Consider the following 19,297-nt stretch of genomic DNA (forward strand, 5'->3'; position numbering starts at 1 on the left):
CAATAAAACATATAATCAGTGACTATAAATCTGTGGTCAGGAGTTCTAATAAAAGACTATTCTGGAAAAACACATATGAAAGAAAGCTAAACTGCTGGCAAATCAGTATAGGAAAGATCAGAGAAAACCCAGGAATCCTGGTTCCAATGATTAGATCAGTGTTTATAAACCTGTATCTGGAGTAAGAAGCCTCTTTGACTTTGCTTTTCTGCAAACTAAACGGCATTTACTGAACACTAATTAGATGTTTGAAAGGTATGATAGTGTAGCTTTAAAGTTAGAAACTATAAACCTCTTTTGTGGATGAAAGATTTAAAACAGAGAAAAAACACAGGCCAATAGTCTAGGATTGATGTCTGTGTACACTGGAATCCAGTGTGACTGTGGACAAGTCACTAACTTCTTCTGGGTCCCCTCATTCTCACTCTGTGAACTAAGAAAGATGGAACAGTTAGGAGTGTTTCAAAATAAGATTTTAAACCTAAAATTTTATGGTCCTCCTTAAAGCACTAAACACCCATATGCTAATTTTTCTTTCTAAAGAGGAACTTGAACATCTTTAGAAATTTAATTTTAATGTGGTCAAAATCTATTTTAATGTAATCATTACAACAATAAAAACATTATAGTTAGAAATGACTACAAAAGATGACACTAGTTTTTGGTTTTATTATCAGTTGTAGTTTCTAGAGAAGTAAAAATTTAAAAATAGCAATAACATGCAAGTGATTTACATAAAAGCTTCCTCAATAAAGTAATATGATCACAACTGTTTCTAATTCACTAAAGCAGCAACAAAAAAGATTTACATATATAACTGAACCATTTTGCTCTATAGCCTTGTAAATCAACTACTCTTCAATAAAAAATAAAAAAGTTTAGGTGTATCATGCAATGCAGTTAGGTTCACTTAGATTAAAAAAAAGAACTTATAGCTACTTCACTGGGTGTTTTATATTTTGCCATCAGTCTTTTGGTATATTTGTCAATATTTGATAATTAAGGAATTAGACAAAGATAGTTTTGTGGGTACTTTCTGATATCACCACCTAAGCTACTATGTAAGTATTCATGGACCAAAGTAGTCTAGTCCAGATTTTGAGAGGGTCATTTGTGCTGTACTGGAAGATCACCTTGGATTTACAGTCCTGCCTGTGACTGCCTGGGTTTGACTTGAGCTTTATTTCAGTGGGCAGATTCTGGCACAAAAGAAAACAGCAGGGTAAAAAGACAGAAGGAACAGGGCTGCGAGGGAAGTTTTGTGCATAAAGGTAAAGAGGAGTGGTTTGAATTGCTAAAAGATGAGAGACTAAGCCACTTAGATCTTTTAAAGTACAGAGACAGTCATTTTTAAGCAAAAGCAAGGCTCGGCACTTCAGAGAGTTCAGAGAACTTGGTCCTGGAGCTCCTGGAGCAGCCCCCTCCAGGGACTGAGAGACCGCGCCGGGCTCTCAGCTGTCAGGACAGACAGACGTCTCTATCAGATGGAGGCGGTCTGAGCTGGAGCGAGTGCTCCGCAGCATGACACCCTGGGAGCACGCAGCAGGCCTGGTGAACAAGGGCTCCCTGGTGTACTCTGATTTATCTCTATCTGTAAAGTCACTCCTGATAGAGTCCAAAAGAGAGACTGATCAAGAGCACGATCACTTGACATGCTTTCAGACTGTCCCCGCCTCCCTCAAGCTATTGTCCAGGGCTGCGAGGAAACAAAAGCATCAGAGGCTGGTCCAAGCAGTCTTTCCTTTCCTTTGACTGTGTTCAGTCGCTTCACTTGTGTCCGACGCTTCATGACCCCGTGAACTGTAGCCCACCAGGCTCCTCTGTCCGTAGGATTCTCCAGGCAAGAATACTGCAGTGGGTTGCCATGCCCTCCTCCAGGGGATCTTGTTGACTCAGGAATCAGACCTGCGTGTCTTATGTCTCCTGCCCTGGCAGGCAGGTTGGGACCTCTGGAAAGAACTACCACCGGAACCACCCTCACCTCCTGTGCTGGTGGAGAACTACAGGTACTTACACTGGCATTTTAAAGGCCATCCGGCTGATTGGCTGTCCCACCAATTGATGGTACTCATCATCTGAGAATTTATCGAATGCCGTCTATGGTGCACGTGAATGTGAAAGTGTTAGTTGCTTAGTCGTGTCCGACTCTTTGCAACGCCATGGACTGTAGCCCAGCTGGTGCCTCTGTCCATAGAGTTCTCCAGACAGGTATACTGGAGCGGATTGCCATTTCTTTCTCAAGGTGATCTTCCTGACCCAGGGAATGAATTCTGGTTTCCTGCATTGGAGGCAAATTCTTTACCATCTGAGCCACCAGGGAAGTCCCTCTGTGATACTGACAGTTGCTGACAAACTTCACATGCTCCTAAACAGGCAACTGGATCTCCTCTCTTGATCATTAGCATGTGTCTTGTGCTGTGTTTCATTCCCTGATATCTCTGGAATGATCATATAACATCTTCATTTCATTATACTTCCGGTTGCCCAAAGTCCAGACTGTATTGGATCTGTGATAGGATTAATGGGTAAAAACATGGGCATCATTATTTGGTTTCTGTTGGAATTGTCTATCCTTTGTAACTTACTGAAAGATAGGACTGAAATAAAATAAAAGCAAGTATTACTTTTTTTTTTTTTTTGAATTGTCTATCATTTGAAACTTACTGGAAGATAAGACTGGAACAAAAATAAAAGCAAATATGATATTTTTAACACAAGATACTTGTAAAGAAATTCAACTCATATATTGGGTTAGTTTTGAAAGAAGATGCATAAAGATGCCACAGAGAGCATGCATTCTGGATTTTATATTGTTGAATCCAAAGGCACTTACATATTTTGGCTTTGCTGTTGATAGACAGCATACTATAGCCAGAGATGCAGTTACTTAAAAGTATTATTTTATCAAGGTTTTAAATAGGGCAGGGGAGGATTAAAGATTTTAGGAGTGGTTGTAAAAAAAAATAAAAATAAACTCAGGGATTGACACAGTTGAATAAAATGTATTATTTGTGAGAGAAGAATGATGTAGGCCTAGTAGTAATTATGAAGAATTTTATAACTGAGGTTTTGCTTCCCCTTAAAGTCAGCGAAGGCAATTTTTAAACACCCTCCAAAAATTCTTCTTATTGAAGATAAATATATACATATTTTGCTTTTAATTACCATTCCCAAGATAGGAAACACCTAGGGAACTGAACTATGTCTTCTATACCACTGTAGGCAGATAGTCAAGTAGAATATTGTATGAATATAATAGCTTTCAGTAAACATTTGTTTATTATAAGGTAAACTATTAATATTATTCCAATAATAGTAACAATGTGTTGGATGATTATAAAATATATCTTTTAGATCCATTAAATGTTTTAAGTTAAAAAAATCAATTCTTCCATAGGGTTTGTCCTATTTTTTGTTTTAAATTTTTTGTGCATATCATTATTTTTGCCCTTGCAATATTGTCAACTGGAAAATTGCACAACCTAAGAGTTGAGAATTATATTTTATTTGGCAGACATCCTGAGGACTTCAGTCCAGGAGACAGCCTCTCAAATAGCCCTGAAAAACTGTTCTCAAGAGGTAATGGAGGAGCCAGGATATACAGGAGATTTTGCAAGAAAGACCAGGCAGTTGGAAAATTAAAATATTACTATTAATTAAAGGAAAAACAGACATCTCAAGGTAATGAGTTTAGCACTTTTGTACATCTAGGAAGATGCAAGAATCTGGACTCATTGAAATCATTCTTTGCTACGCCCCTTAACTATCCATGGCCAGGATCCTGTTTATTTTTTTTCCATCCTGAATCCCCTCAAGGTGCATAGTCTGGGGTGGCTACCATGACTGATGGCTTGATGACCACAGCATCCTTTGTTTACTGATACAGCAGGTGACTTCCTTTGTCTACAATCCCTAGTTTCTCCCAACCACTACTGCATTATTGTGTCTTTTGTTTGACTTTTCTATTTTTCCCTTCATAAAACTTGTTATGAGACTACTCCCAATATTCTGAAAGAGATATTCCCTTTCTAACTTTATTATAATTTCTCTTTTACCTATATTCAAGACCGAAATATTCATATTATATCATTTATTTCCCAGTTCACAATCCTTGGATAGACTGTGTGAGCTCTTTTGAAAATTATGATTTGAAAATTAAGAAGTACCCAGGTACCTTTTCAAAATTTTAAAACATAGTGTTTAGTGATTCCTTCATTAGAATCTCAGATCTTCTCAAATCTTCCAGAAAATACTGGGACTTATGGAAAGAGAAAAATGTCATTCGGCCTACTGAGTGTGAGAGCTCGACATCTTGAGTTTTTATATCCTCCTCTGACCTATTGTGTGCTTCTATCACTAAAGAAAAACACCGTGCTAAAATACACTCAAAACAAAGGCACCATTCAGTTTCTGACGGTGGAGGAGAGGGAAGCAGACATTTTCCCCAAATTTGCACGTCATGTCTGTGGCCTTGTGGAGCCATTGTTTGGGATGCACCTGTGGTTGTGGTTGGGGCACCAGAGGTACTGAGGAGGGGCAGGGCTCTTCCCCAGCTTCCTCCAGGAGCTGCAGCTGGGAGCAGAGCCACTGGCTGGCCGCACGCACACGCGTTGCTCACTGGGGTGCAGCTGTAGTCTCGCTGTATCTAAAAAGGAAGAGTTACATGTGATGAATATGTGGCATTCGTATCCATTTAATGAAATTTTAAGTGTTGATTTTTCAAATATGTAAATCCATGTTATCCTGTAGAAAACTGGCTCACTAAGAAGACTTCTTGACCATCTGCTTCTAATGCCCTCAGAGAGAGAAAGAAGCATCATGTGATAAGAACAAAAATCTACTTGGGATACGTTTGTTAACTAATTATGATCCAGCACAACTGGTTCATTCAAATTATTCATAAGCCATGTTGATATGTTTTAAACAAGTTCTGATAAGTAGTGAAAAACTTCTAAATGAACAACTGTTTTAGTAATAAAAATTTTGTGAATAAGATTATGGCTATTTCAGTGAAGTTTTGTTGATTAACTTTCAAAAAAGTAATAAGTGGTTTCATGTCTTTACTCAACTATGTATAAAGGTATAAAAGTGTTAGGCCCTCAGTCATGTCTGACTCTTTGTGACCCCATGGACTGTAGCCTGTCAGGCTCCTCCGTCCATGGGATTCTCCAGGCAAGAATACTGGAATACATTGCTACTTCCTCTTCCAGAAGATCTTCCCGACCCAGGGATCAAACCTGCATTGCAGGCAGATTCTAAACAACTATGTATATATTCCATATATTTTTAGGTACAGATAAGATTCTCTTTCCTTTGGTTATTCTTTTAAATTAATTCTAACTTCTAACACATCACTATTAATATGCACCATTTCCCTTGTGCAACAAGTTTGATGATGGGTGTGATATATTTGACATTATAATTCATATTTAAGATGCTAATAAGCTCATATTTATGTTTTAACACCTAATCCAATTTTGAAAGTAAAAATAAGAAATATTACTAGCACTGAATTTAAGCAATGAAAAATAAGTCATATATGGGTTCTGGGTTCCTTTTAAGCTGCCCATTCTTAAAGCAGTTTGTTAATGCAAAACTATGGAGAAGGTAGGTGTTGCAAGAAGGCATCAGAGGCCAGACACACTGAAACAATACTCACAGAAAACTAGTCAATCTAATCACACTAGGACCACAGCCTTGTCTAACTCAATAAAATTAAGCCATGCCCATGGGGCAACCTAAGATGGGCGGGTGATGGTGGAGAAATCTGCCAGAATGTGGTCCACTGGAAAAGGGAATGGCAAACCACTTCAGTATTCTTGCCTTGAGAACCCCATGAACAGTATGAAAAGGCAAAATGATAGGATACTGAAAGAGGAACTCCCCAGGTCAGTAGGTGCCCAATATGCTACTGGAGATCAGTGGAGAAATAACTCCAGAAAGAATGAAGGGATGGAGCCAAAGCAAAAAGAATACCCAGCTGTGGATGTGACTGGTGATAGAAGCAAGGTCTGATGCTGTAAAGAGCAATATTGTATAGGAACCTGGAATGTCAGGTCCATGAATCAAGGCAAATTGGAAGTGGTCAAACAAGAGATGGCAAGAGTGAATGTCAACATTCTAGGAACCAGCGAACTCAAATGGACTGGAATGGGTGAATTTAACTCAGATGACCATTATATCTACTACTGTGGGCAGGAATCCCTTAGAAGAAATGGAGTGGCCATCATGGTCAACAAAAGAGTCCAAAATGCAGTACTTGGATGCAATCTCAAAAACGACAGAATGATCTCTGTTCGTTTCCAAGGCAAACCATTCAATATCACAGTAATCCAAGTCTATGCCCCAACCAGTAAGGCGGAAGAAGCTGAAGTTGAACGGTTCTATGAAGACCTACAAGACCTTTTAGAACTAACACCCAAAAAAGATGTCCTTTTCATTATAGGGGACTGGAATGCAAAAGTAGGAAGTCAAAAAACACCTGGAGTAACAGGCAAATTTTGCCTTGGAATATGGAATGAAGCAGGGCAAAGACTAATAGAGTTTTGCCAAGAAAATGCACTGGTCATAGCAAACACCCTCTTCCAACAACACAAGAGAAGACTCTACACATGGACATCACCAGATGGTCAACACCGAAACCAGATTGATTATATTCTTTGCAGCCAAAGATGGAGAAGCTCTATAGTCAACAAAAACAAGACCAGGAGCTGACTGTGGCTCAGATCATGAACTCCTTATTACCAAATTCAGACTTAAATTGAAGAAAGTAGGGAAAACCACTAGACCATTCAGGTATGACCTAAATCAAATCCTTTATGATTATACAGTGGAAGTGAGAAATAGATTTAAGGGCCTAGACTGATAGATAGAGTGCCTGATGAACGATGGAATGAGGTTCGTGACATTGTACAGGAGACAGGGATCAAGACCATCCCCAGGGAAAAGAAATGCAAAAAAGTAAAATGGCTGTCTGAGGAGGCCTTACAAATAACTGTGAAAAGAAGAAGTGAAAAGCAAAGGAGAAAAGGAAAGATATAAGCATCTGAATGCAGAGTTCCAAAGAATAGCAAGAAGAGATAAGAAAGCCTTCCTCAGCAATCAATGCAAAGAAATAGAGGAAACCAACAGAATGGGAAAGACTAGAGTTCTCTTCAAGAAAATTAGAGATACCAGGGGAACATTTCATGCAAAGATAGGCTTGATAAAGGACAGAAATGGTATGGACCTAACAGAAGCAGAAGATATTAAGAAGAGGTGGCAAGAATACACAGAAGAACTATACAAAAAATATCTTCACGACCCAGATAATCACAATGGTGTGATCACTGACCTAGAGCCAGATATCACGGAATGTGAAGTCAAGTGGGCCTTAGAAAGAATCACTACGAACAAAGCTAGTGGAGGTGATGGAATTCCAGTTGAGCTCTTTGAAATCCTGAAAAATGATGCTGTGAAAGTGCTGCACTCAATATGCCAGCAAATTTGGAAAACTCAGCAGTGGCCACAGGACTGGAAAAGGTCAGTTTTCATTCGAATCCCAAAGAAAGGCAATGCCAAAGAATGCTCATACTACCGCACAATTGCACTCATCTCACACGCAGGTAAAGTAATGCTCAAAATTCTCCAAGCCAGGCTTCAGCAATATGTGAACTGTGAACTTCCTGATGTTCAAGCTGGTTTTAGAAAAAGCAGAGGAACCAGAGATCCAAAGCCTTTGACTGTGTGGATCCCAATAAACTGTGGAAATTCTGAAAGAGATGGGAATACCAGACCACCTGACCTGCCTCTTGAGAAATTTGTGTGCAGGTCAGGAAGCAACAGTTAGAACTGGACATGGAACAACAGACTGATTCCAAATAGGAAAAGGAGTACGTCAAGGCTGTATATTGTCACCCTGCTTATTTAACTTATATGCAGAGAACATCATGAGAAACGCTGGACTGGAAGAAGCACAAGCTGGAATCAAGATTGCCGGGAGAAATATCAATTAACCTCAGATATGCAGATGATACCACCCTTAAGGCAGAAAGTGAAGAGGAACTAAAAACCCTCTTGATGAAAGTGAAAGAGGAGAGTGAAAAAGTTGGCTTAAAGTTCAACATTCAGAAAACGAAGATCATGGTATCCAGTCCCATCACTTCATGGGAAATAGATGGGGAAACAGTGGAAACTGTGTCAGACCTTATTGTTTTGGGCTCCAAAATCACTGCAGATGGTGACTGCAGCCATGAAATTAAAAGACACTTACTCCTTGGAAGGAAAGTTATGACCAACCTATAGATAGCATATTCAAAAGCAGAGACTTTACTTTGCCAACAAAGGTCCGTCTCGTCAAGGCTATGGTTTTTCCTGTGGTCATGTATGGATGTGAGAGTTGGACTGTGAAGAAGTCTGAGCACCAAAGAATTGATGCTTTTGAACTGTGGTGTTGGAGAAGACTCTTGAGAGTCCCTTGGACTGCAGGGAGATCCAACCAGTCCATTCTGAAGGAGATCAGCCCTGGGATTTCTTTGGAAGGAATGATGCTAAAGCTGAAACTCCAGTACTTTGGCCACCTCATGTGAAGAGTTGACTCATTGGAAAAGACTCTGATGCTGGGAGGGATTGGGGGCAGGAGGAGAAGGGGACGACAGAGGATGAGATGGCTGGATGGCATCACCGACTCGATGGACGTGAGTTTGAGTGAACTCCGGGAGTTGGTGATGGACAGGGAGGCCTGGCGTTCTGCGATTCATGGGGTCGCAAAGAGTTCGTCATGACTGAGCGACTGAACTGAACTGATGGAGAAGGAAATGGCAACGCACTCCAATATTCTTGCCTGGAGAATCCCATGGACAGAGAAGCCTGGCAGGCTACAGTCCATGGAGTCGCAAAGAGTTGGACACAACTGAAGCAACTTTACTAATGCAAAACTAGTTGAAAACTAGTTCAGATACTTTGCATTAAGATAACACTTGGCTTGAAAGGTAATTATTTAGATAACCTTCGTTAGTTAGAGTTCAGAAAAGAGGCAGGGCTTTAAAAAACAGTTTCTAATGAAACAGGAGAGTATTCCAAACCTATGTTGGAAATGTTTGAAATATGTTTAAAACTGACACATTCAAGAAAATAAAATAATTAGCGATAGTAGAGATAATATATCGTTTTCCACTCTTGCTGGCATCAGCCATTATGTGATCCTCAGCTTAGTCTGTATCTTCAATTCTAAGATGTCAATATCTGTACAAGGTACCATTGATTTAACATCAGCTTTCCTGGGGGAAAAACAGAAATGGCTGGCAAGTTGCTTTTAAAAATCCATTGTAGGATGCAACCCAATTTAAGAAATGTTAAAATGTGAAGAAATATTGGTATTGGAATTGAGAAAATGTAGTAATGCACCTGTCTATTTACAATCTATGATATTCCAAATGAATCCCAGCATTTCGCTGCCAACAGTATTTCATCCAGAATGAATTTCCTTACCTAAAGCTATTATAGCTTTGCCAAGGTTGTTGTAAATACGTACATAATGATGAATCGGTACAGGTTGATATGAAATTATTTTTTCTTTTACTTTTAACTTTTAATGTTTTACTGAAGTATAGTTGAGATATCAAGTTATTGTATTATCACTCTGTCTCTGTAGTCAAATTTGTCAATATATGAAACATATTTTGAAATATTTCACCAAATGGCAACATCGTGTTACTAGGTGTGAAGAATTGTCCTTTGGGATATAGGAAATTTATATATTACTTTGATGAAATAAAAATCATGAGAACAAATAAATCATTACAAGATGAATTATTACTACCAGAGTCTTTCTTCCCAGTAAAGATTACTCATGAGAACAGTTTCAGGTAGAAAATGGAATCCGATTTTGTGAGATAGATTCTATTTAAAGTTACATGTTGATATTTGAATTAGCATAGTATAGAGTGAACCATTAAGACCAAAAAATGATATTATTAATAAAATAAATCAAACGTGTTTATTAAGATATGAAGCCTTCTAGTAATAAGATAAATAGATATGTTTTAAGAAAAAGGCATAAGTTATCCATATTACCTTTAAATTGGTGTCTTATTTACATGATATTTATATAAAATATTTTAAAATTTCTTAATTCGAGGTTTACACATGATATCAACATAATGAGTTCCCAAAACAAGAACCTTGCTTACTTTAGGTGAGCTCTTAAATTGAAGTATACTCTCAAACTAACACTTAACATTGGGGTATATAGATAAATACATATTTATCTTACGTGTTAGTACAAAATTGCCACTAAACTATTGTTTTTGTTGTATAGACCTATGCAAAACAAGCAGAATGGAATGAATTCAAATTGTCTCAATTAAGGCTGTCTTATAGGTTTCATTAGGCATGTACCAGTTTACAATACATCTGGACTATAAAAGAGGCATAATGAGTACCTGAACTAACATTTTGATGTTGTTCAAATTCCTCTGTGGTGTCTGTACATATTGGCGAGTCTGAGTAGGACAATAACTTACTTTCTTTCGTCTAGTGTGAGTCATGGTTATGCTTGGTGTGTGTGTGTATGTGTGCATTTGTGTATGTATCCAATTACTAGATCTGGAAGTGTAATCAACAAGGTCACAGAAGCAGAAGCCCAATGTGTGAGGCTTTGGGCCATTAATTTATAAAAATAACTTTTCAAAAGTTAGCCACTTTACAAATAGCAATTTAATATTAAGTAAAATAATATAAATGAGGGGAAATCCACTCATTTTCTATTATTTTAACAATTTTTCTTTCTTCTTTCCATTTCTCTACTTTTTGTCCTATTTACATATATTTTTCAATATTTTCTTATTACAAGAGTAAAATTTTGTATTGTCCTTTTTAACCTAGTATTTTAAAATATAGGACTCCTAATGATTATGTTCTGCAATAGTTATATAATATTCTTTTGAGATGATTTTAAATGTTTTTAAACAACTGGATCATTATAAAATTACATACCTCATATTTTAACTATTTATTGATGCTATGTGTAACCAGAATATTTTGCAGTCATAAATAAAACATATATAAACAGCAGTTATCAAAAAGCAAACAAACAATAATATGATGCTCAGAGTCAAAAAATAAAGTAATAACATATGCTATAATATTCAGACATAGGGAGATGCAACTGCAATAAAAAGCAGATTGAAGAGAGGTAAATTAAGAATGTATGTTGAGAATATTTTGCACTGGTTTAATTGTACCATTTTCACTAGAAGAAAAAATAAACATATATTTCTCATATATTTAAACTTTGTAACTACATGTTCTATTGAGAAACACAATATGAGAAGCATATTAAACTGTATGCTGTATGAATTTACAATTTATTCTCACTTTTGATTCTTGTTGCCTGTTTGAATATATCCTTATTATCAAAAGTATACATTTGTGTGATTTGACTTTGTATTTGCAAAACGCAGCTGTTTATTATTGATGTTGGTTAATTATATTAAATAAAACATCTGTCATAGTCAATAACACTTATAATGAATCAGTGTAATATAGAATATCACCTTGAAACTAATGATTTATCATTTATCCTTATAATTTTTAGAATTATTTATATATATTTTCATGTATATAAACATATGTATATACCTGTATATGGCTGTGGTGATAGTCTAAAGTAAAATAAGAAAAATGGTTTTTTTTAAGTACTTCTCAAGTATAAAATGTTTGCTTCCCTTTAATAAACATTGATTCCATTGCCCTGTGGTGAAAAGATCTACTTAATAAAGTACAGTATCAGTTGCTTATATCTACCAACAACTGAGATTTTGTTGAGCTTTATCTTCTCTTTTATATTAATGAAAAGTTTTTATGAATTTCAAACACAAAATGCACAATCACTAAATTATTTTTACCTGCATGAGTGTTCCAGGAAACCCACCACCCAGGTAGCAAGTTTTTACCTACTAAGTAAATACATGAAATGGGGCTTCCCTGGTGGCTCAGTGGTAAAGAATCTGCCTGCAGTGCAGGAGAAGCAGGAGACGCTGGTTCAGTCCCTGGGTTGAGAAGATCCCCTGGAGAATGGAATGGCAACCCACTCCAGTAATCTTTCCTGGAGAATCCCATGGACAGAGGAGCCTGGCGGGCTACAGACCATAGCGTTACAGAGAAGCGACTTAGCAGGCATGCACACAAATACGTTAAATACTTCACTTACTAAGTATCGTGATTAGCCACAATAAGAATAAATGAATTTGATAGAAGCAAGGTAGTGAGAAAACTCAGAAAAATCTAAAGATAGACTCAATAAAGTTAAGATTAGAAATTAAGTAGCAAATTCATTAATCAACCACTAGGTAACCTTTCTATTCATTTGTAATAAATATGGGATATTTTCATGGATGGTGATTGCATATTCAAAACATTAGAAAAGTTTTTAACATCTCTTGACTGGTACCTTTTAAAATCTGGATTATATTGTGATATTTTGTTATTTACTGAAAAAAAGAGGTAATTGACCTCCAGAGATCATAATTTCAAGATTATTTCAAAGAATTGTAACAAAAAATGTATAAACTCTGAAGAACATGTGTAATTTTTGGTCTTCACTCAACTAAGTATGGGATTAGATTAGATTCAGTATCCACATGTGTACTAAAAATCTGTGCTCTAGAAAAGTAAACTTTTAAGAATAAAAGGAAGAATCTGAAATGGGAACAGAGAGACAGAGTAGTAGGCAAAAAAAACATAAAGCTAAGAAACTGGCTCTCACATTAAAAGAGATTTAGTTTATATTCAAGAAAATTTCCCATGTTGTTCATGGGGTTCTCAAGGCAAGTATACTGGAGTTGTTTGCTGTTCCCGTCTCCAGTAGACCACATAGCCTGGCATGCTGCAGTCCACGGGGTTACAAAGAGTCAGACATGACTAAATGACAGAATAATAATGAGCAATAACAACAAGGAGACTTTATAAATCATCTAGTAGTCCTTGGGGTAAAGGATGCAAGGAATCAAACTCCAGTTTTGAACCCAACTTGTGACCTAGTTCCAGGATTGCAAGTTGGGCATGAGCTGGAGAAGTTAAATGCATGCTGTGTTTATACGAATTATAAACCACAGAGTGTGTGTGTGTGTGTACATGCAACTTATGTAAATATTCAAAATTCAGAGATTATAAACTCTAAAGTAGAACAATGCATTTGACTAAGATTTAAAACTTGTGAATGGTAAAGAAAGTAGTACATATATGTAAATGAACTTATATGTGTATGTATATCTATTTCTATATTAAATTAGTTATATGCATATCTGTGTGTATGTGTGTGTGTATAACAGAAAAAGTGTTAATAGACCCAACTGTACATATAGCTCATACAAAGCAATGAGAAAATGTCCAACAACTCATTAGAAAAATGGTCAGAGGAATAGGGTATGGGGTAACACGTTTAAAAAAGAAAAGAGTCACATCATTTAAAAGATTGAATCTCAAGAATATTAAGTAAAAATATACAAAGGTTAGTAATTATGTAATAGATAAGGTAGCATTTACTGTTTTTAAGTAGAGTAGGAAGATTGACTTTTGAAATACTTTATCCAAACTGGAAATGTGCATATATTTTGTCATATCAATTCTAATAATAATTCTATTAACTTGAATTTGATCAATTCTAATAACTTGAATTTGAAATGAGTAAATATTGAACCAGTGTTCAAAGACACTAAGATGTTCATTTCAGTGCTATGTTGAATACTACTTCTAATTTTAGTATCATTATGTGATGGAATATACATACTAAAAACAATCATGAGGATATTGAAATGTATTATGTAGATCAAACTTTATTGATATGAATGTTGGTTATACTATATTTTATAGTGTGAAAAGCCACATCATAAAATAGAATACCTACGCTTTTTACAGTAAAATTATTATGATTATATATGATAGGTGAGGGAATATATCTGGAAATTTATCAAAGTATAAATCTGGGTAATGGGGGGAGGGAATTCCTTTATTCAAAATATAAATCAGGGTGAGATGTGCGAGGGAGAACGATCAGATTATATAGTGTGACCAAATCCCAGAGAGGAATATTTGAGCATATATTACAGGAAGTGAGGGAATAAGACTTGAAGAAGGGAGTAGAGAGGACTGTGGTAAGAGAGTCCTTGCAAAGCAAGAAGGAAGTGCAAAGGCCATGTGGTGGAGACATGCTTGTTTGGCTTAGGGGCCTATTGCAATAACCCAGGCAGAAGATAATGGTGCCGTGTACCACACTGATAATTTTGGAAGCGATGAAAATTGACAGGATTCTGGAAATACTGTGAATGTAGTTCCAGATGGATTGCTGGGTTGTTGAATGTCGAGGGTGAAAGACAGACAAGAGGAAGAAAGTTTCAGACCGGGGCTGTATTCCTAACTTTGTTTAATTTAAATGAATTTAAATTTATATTCAAATGGCCATCCAAGGCTACTGTTAACCATATTGGACAGTGTGCAGCTCCAGGCAATGAGGACGTCAAGGGGACAGAAAAATCGAAGCCTGAAGTATTATTGGGCACCCCAAGTTAAGCCCTTAGACGTGGGGATGGACGAAACAGCGCAGGGGACAGAGAGCAGTGAGGTGGCAGAATCTGAGAGGGAGCCTGGCTCCTTATTGGTCAAGTGGAGAGACCGTTTCAGGATGAATTCAGGAGGGGCTGCTCCACTGGGTCAAGTGCTGGTGCGCAAATGGGTCAGACCATGGCTCAGACTTGACTGCTGGGTGTAACAGTGAGGATGGGACTTCCTGAGACTGCTCCATCTTGACAGGTCTCTTGAGCTGGTCGTTTTGGGGAAGAGAAAAGCCAGTCTTTCTTTTGTGTGTGTTTCTCCCTTCCATTCCCTAAATTACATTGCAAAGCCTTTGAACACATTTTTTTCTGCCTTTGGTATCTTTTGTATGAATAATTGCCTGATGCACTGCGGTTTTATTTTAACTATTTTAAAGGGTTAGAAATACAAATATTTTAAATAAAATTTATATATTTATAAATATATATACAATGCATTTTATAAAATATTTATAAATATATCAAAACATATTTAAATATTTTTATAAAAGATGTATTTATAAACATATAATATGTGTTTTATATAATACTTACATATTTATAAATATATAAAATATATTGTTAAAAAGTTTATATTTCTAACCCTTTAAAATAGTAAAAAAAATCCCCACTGGATTAGGTAATTATTCATACAAAAGATACCAAAGCTTCCCCAAGGCAGAATACTGGACTGAGTAGCCATTCCATTCTCCAAGGGATCTTCCTAACCCAGGGAACAAACCAAAGAACCAAAGTCTCCCGCACTGCAGGTGGATATTCTACCAGCTGAGCCACTAGGGAAACAGAAACATAAATACTTTAATTTTAGCTATCATTTATCCTTATAACTGTCCCATTATTAGTTAATAAATACATTAGTTTAAAAGATGATCAGTCCAAGGTTTGATGCACAATACTGGATGCTTGGGGCTAGTGCACTGGGACGACCCAGAGGGATGGTATGGGGAGGGAGGAGGGAGGAGGGTTCAGGATGGGGAACACATGTATACCTGTGGCGGATTCATTTTGATATTTGGCAAAACTAATACAATTATGTAAAGTTTAAAAATAAAAGAAAATTAAAAAAAAAACCTAAAAAAATAAAAAAAATAAAAGATGATCAAACATAAATACATTAGTTTAAAAGATGATTGAAAAATAAAAATACATTTTTTCTGATTATTAATTAATAATACATTAGTTTACAAGATGACCAAAAATAAATACAATATTTAAAAGATGATCAAAAACATGTGGTTCAAAACTAACAGAACTATTTAAATGATGAAATGGAGGAAAACTAAGATTCTTATTGGTTGATTAGGAAGACTTTCAGCAGGGATCCATGATTTTAAAAAGGGGTTAGTCAGGTGCTCAAAATATAATACTAATGTTACGGCCACAATTAAAAATAATAATCAGCCAGTAATGTCTAATGAGCTCCTTATCGCCAAGTGCAAAGTGCAAGTCTGTTGTGTCTGAATCTGTGACCCTATGGACTATACAGTCCATGGAATTCTCCAGGCCAGAATACTGGAGTGGGTAGCCTTTGCCTCCTCCAGGGGATCTTCCCAACCCAGGGATAGAACCCAGGTCTCTGGCATTGCAGGCGGATTCTTTACCAGCTGAGCCACAAGGGAATCCCACTTTTTGCCAAATTCAGACTTAAATTGAAGAAAATAGGGAAAACCATTAGACAGTTCAGGTATGATCTAAATCTAATTCTTAACGATTATACAGTGGAAGTGACAACAGATTCACGGGATTAGATATGATAGAGTGCCTGAAGAACTATGGATGGACGTTTGTGACATTATATAGGAGGCAGGGATCAAGATCACCCCCAAGAAAAAGAAATACAAAAAGGCAAAATAGTTGTCTGAGGAGGCCTTGCAAATACCTGAGAAAAGAAGAGAATCAAAAGGCAAAAGAGAAAAGGAAAGATATCTTAATGCAGAGTTCCAAAGAATAGCAAGGAGAGATAAGAAAGCCTTCCTCTGTGATCAGTGCAAAAAAATAGAGGAAAGCAACAGAATGGGAAAGACTGGAGATCTCTTCAAGAAAATTAGAGATACCAAGGGAACATTTCATGCAAAAATGGGCACAAGAAGAACAGAAATGGTATGGTCCTATCAGAAGCAGAAGATTTTAAGAAGAGGTGGCAGGAATACACAGAAGAACTAAACAAACAAACAAAAAAATCTTCGTGACCCAGAAAACCACAATAGTGTGATCACTCACCTAGAGCCAGAATCCAGGAATGTGAAGTCAAGTGGGCCTTAGGAAGTAATCACTATGAACAAAGCTAGTGGAGGTGGTGGAATTCCAGATGAGCTACTTCAAATCCTAACAGATGATGCTGTGAAAGTGCTGCATTCAATATACCAGCAAATTTGGAAAACTCAGCAGTGGTCACAGGACTGGAACAGGTCAGTTTTCATTCCAATCATAAAGAAAGGCAATGCCAAATAATGTTCAAACTACTGCAAAATTGCACTTATCTCACATGCTAGCAAAGTAATGCTCAAAATTCTTCAAGCTAGGCTTCACCAGTATGTAAACCATGAACTTCCAAATGTTCAAGCTGGATTTAGAAAAGGCAGAGGAACCAGAGATCAAATTGCCAACATCTGTTGGATCATAGAAAAAGCAAAAGAATTTCAAAAAAATATCTACTTCTGCTTTATTGACTACACCAAAGTCTTTGACTGTGTGGATCACAAACAAACTCTTTCCAGGCAAGAGTACTGGAGTGGGGTGCCATTGCCTTCTCCAGACAGCATATTAAAAAGCAGAGACATTAGTTTGCCAACAAAGTCTGTCAAAGCTAGGTTTTTTCTAGTAGTCATGTATGGATGTGAGAGTTGGACTATAAAGAAAGCTAAGCACTGAAGAATTAATGCTTTCAAACTGTGGTGTTGGAGATGACTCTTGAGAGTCCCTTGGACTGCAAGGAAATCCAACCAGTCTATGCTAAAGTATATCAATCCTGAATATTCATTGGAAGGACTGATGCTGAAGCTGAAACGCCAATACTTGGTCACCTGATGCAAAGAACTGACTCATTGGGAAAGTCCCTGATGCTGGGAAAGCTTGAAGGTGGGAGGAGAATGGGACGACAGAGCATAAAATGGTTGGATGGCATCACTGACTTGATGGAGATGCGTTTGAGTAGCCTCCGGGAGTTGGTGATGGACAGGAAGCCTGGCGTGCTGCAGTCCACGTGGTTGCAAAGAGTCAGACAGGACTGAGTGACTGAACTGAACTGAACTGAGTAATGTCTAATTACTTATAAAACCAATGATTATTCTAACTAAGGAAATAGCTTTCGCTAATTGTGTGAAAGTGTTTTTAGGCTGAAAGATATGATAATGTCTGTGATTATTCAACTAAAGAAAATAGCACTAATTTTGTGTACTTCAAGTAAAAGGTAAAACAGTGAATATGAGTATTGCACTGTATAATTAAATTAAATGATTAAATAAATATTGTGTTCAAATTTCATATTTTAATGTGTTTTAACTGTTTTCTTTTACATTTTAATATGAAGACTCTTTAATTAAATGTAAAAAAAATACATAACCTGAATCAAAATATGTCTGACAAATAAGTGTATCACTGAGTGAAAATGGAATAAGTATTTTTGCTTCTTTATGAACCTCCTGAAAAAATTAGGTAAGACTTTAATGAGCAAGTACAATTTACAAAGTTCACTACAGAATATAAAAAAGTTAAATACTGCATGAACTAATGCTTATAAACTTTTACCTTCAAGCAACTTTTTATTTTGGGGCAACTGGTTGAAGTCAGTAAATTTTTATGAAAAGTATTAAAAACATTATCCACCCAAGACTTCTGGCTTATTTGGCAGCAAATGAAATACAGATGATGTAAAAATACATGAAAATTGAAAATATACCCAAACTTTCCAAAATCACACTTTACTCTTTTCTTACTCAATCCCTTTGACTGTACAAACAAGCGAAAGAATACAAAACATTCAAAATCATAAACCTACGACACAGAAAATTACTGTTTCCTCAGGTGATTCTACAGTTTTCAAGTAAACACGTCTGGCTATAATTTGTGAAACTACTAACAGAAAACAACTCATCTTCAATCAATTCAACATTTTGACAACTTTATTATCACTTTGGACCAATGTGCATTAAGTCTTTATCCTCTATTCTCAATCTTGTCAGTGCTGTATCTTTCCAGGCTGATTCTTGAAAACAAATTGTTCATTGTTATTTGGATTATTAAATTGTCCAAAGGTTTCCCTCCTATATACAAATGCTTTTTTTTTTTTTAAACCAGTTACTGAACTAAAAATATTAGATGAAATCCTCAATATTAAAACCACCATTCACCATAGATTTTTAAAAAAAAGAAAAACTTACATAAGTCATGATTAACTTTGAAACTTCTTAACGACATATTTCTTGAAGTGGGTTATTTCTTGAGGTTATAATTTGTGCACTCCTCCAATTTTTCAGCCAATTGCTTGATTTTGCCCTGAAGAAACAGGCAAATATTTTTACATTTCTCTTGCTATAGCATCAGAAATTTGTCAGCAAATCTCTACACCATTGATTGACATACTGAGTTTTGTGAAAGCTAAGAGTAAGCGAAAGAAACGTTGTGAAATTGAAAGTAAACATATATATAATCAGAAACTATAACCACAAAGAGCTAACAAATTTCCTTCGTGTAAAATTAGCTGTAATTAA

At 36.3% G+C, this 19,297-nt stretch overlaps 1 long non-coding RNA gene across 1 annotated transcript in view; it reads right to left on the bottom strand.

Annotated features, from left to right (window-relative positions):
- Nucleotides 1-3,070: 3,070 nt before the first annotated feature.
- Nucleotides 3,071-19,297, bottom strand: part of LOC147343537 (uncharacterized) — a 29,340-nt gene continuing 13,113 nt past the window's right edge. Inside the window, exons 2-3 of the long non-coding RNA XR_015156094.1 lie at nt 18,968-19,082; nt 3,071-4,645 (exon numbers count right to left, since the gene is read on the bottom strand). This is a non-coding gene — a long non-coding RNA (uncharacterized LOC147343537). The remainder of the gene's footprint in view (nt 4,646-18,967; nt 19,083-19,297) is intronic.

The sequence above is a fragment of the Bos grunniens genome, chromosome 27 (genome assembly GCF_055505025.1).
Source record: "Bos grunniens cultivar Pamir isolate PY7600 chromosome 27, Bosgru_T2T1.0, whole genome shotgun sequence".
NCBI lineage: Eukaryota > Metazoa > Chordata > Mammalia > Artiodactyla > Bovidae > Bos > Bos grunniens.